Source organism: Condylura cristata, unplaced genomic scaffold (genome assembly GCF_000260355.1).
Source record: "Condylura cristata isolate star-nosed mole 26May11 unplaced genomic scaffold, ConCri1.0 scaffold00008, whole genome shotgun sequence".
Lineage (NCBI taxonomy): Eukaryota > Metazoa > Chordata > Mammalia > Eulipotyphla > Talpidae > Condylura > Condylura cristata.
Window position 1 is genome coordinate 194,904 of NW_004567109.1, and position 1,850 is coordinate 196,753.

Genomic DNA, 1,850 nt, shown 5'->3' on the forward strand with positions numbered 1-1,850 from the left:
GGGCGTCAGCGGCCACGGCCCAGTGGTCAGCCCCCGATGACGGGCGGGGACCCGCCCCCCGAGACCGGCCTCGTCCTCCGAGGCCACTTCAGGAGGCGGCTGGGGGCCTCAGGCGCGGGCCTGGGGACGGAGGGCTCAGCCGTAGAAACCAGAGGCCCGCAGGGAGGGGCCGGACGCAGCGACTCGCTGTCGTGGGAGTGGACCCCCTGGCCAGCTGGGAGCCCCAAGACCACGCGCGCCCACGGCTGCCCCTGAGCATGTCCCGAGCCCCCGGCCGGCACAGGGCTGGGCTGGAAGACGCCGTCGTGGGAGCCAGGCCTCGGGCTCAGACTCGGGCTGCGTTGCTTGACCGGCACCCAAAAGCGGGGGGTGTGGGGAGGCGGGGTGCACACGGCCCGTGTGTGGACTGAGCGTGCGGGCGCACCCCTGCGAGCAGGCTCTGACAATGCCCCCGCGGGTCCACACGCAGGTGGCCGCGCTCCTCGGGGACAGGTGGCTGGGCAGAGGGAGGCTCCAGGTCGGGGGGGCTATGCCAAGCTCGGGGGGCACGGACAGGACCCCCGTGCCAGTGATGCCCGCGGCGCCCCGCCAGGCAGGGGCCGCAGACGAGGCTGTCACTGGGCTCCGCGGCTGCCCCTGCACCCCTGTGCCGCACCGCGGCTCCTGCACCGCTGCCGTGATAAATGGCTCCCGCGCCCGGCTCTCTGGCAATGAAATTAGTCTCATTACATTTTCTTCTCCCGTTAAGAGTCTCCAGCTCCGCTATCTGCAGATCGGCCGAGACAGCGTGCTTGGAAAATACCCGATGCATCAAGGCCTCTAAGAACCTTCCGGATTATGGAAGACCAGGGTGATTCAAAAAAGGAGCTTGAAAATATTGACCACGCTCGGGGAACGGTCCGAGCCCGAGCCGGGCAGACTCCGGCCAGCCGAGAGCGCGGACGACCTGCTCCCCTGCCCAGCGCCCGGGCCGCGGCGGCCGCCAGCCCTGCGGCAGGGGGGCTCGGGGGCTGCTGTGTTTGTGGGTGCTGCCCCTCTTGTGAGGCACCTGGGGCTTCGCAGAGCACTGGCCGGTCCGCCGGTGATGCCCCCCCACTTCCATCAACCTCTTTGTCTTCAAGCCACGTGCGAAGCCCGCCTGGCCCTGTCCGGCCAGCAGCCCGGGACAAGCACCTGCACCCCCAGGGCCCAGACGGGGTGCCCTGAGGCAGAGACAGCCCCTCTCTTGGGCTTCCCAGGCCCGGCTTGTCTTTGTCAGCTCCGACAGGGCCGGCCCCGCCCCACACCGCCCGCTCTGCTGGCCGCCGAGGGGTGGCCGCTCCCGGCCTGGGCGCCGCTGGGCCGGGCTGCCCACGCTGCCCTCTTAGAGGCTCAGCTCAGCTCCAGCCCTGAGGCCCCAAGACGCCGTTGGCACCACGAGGCCTCGACTTGGGATCCGGAGAACCAGACGCAGAACCCCGGCCTCGGGGGGAAGGCCGGGGGGGGGGGGTTGCGGGCCCCAGCCCTGGCCGGCGAGACGAGGGAGGCCCCCGGGAAAGGGCTCCTCTGACGGCCGGGGAGCCCCGACCATGGCCCCACTGGGCGCACGGGCAGCGGCCGCAGGACGGGGGCTCTCGGGGACTAGAGATGGCCCCAGCGTCTCACGCAGGGGCCGGGAGCGGGCCGGTCCCACGGGTGCCAGTCAGGCTGCTTCCGCCCCCGACACCCGCTCTCCCCTCCCTCCAGGAGCTTCTCGAGTCCAGCTCTGGGGGGTCGAAAGGCGCCCCAGCGAGCCCCACTTTTCCCACGCCCTGGCACTTCGGCGGGTAAACTGGGAGGACGGCGGCACCGCCCGGAATGCGGCCAGCAGG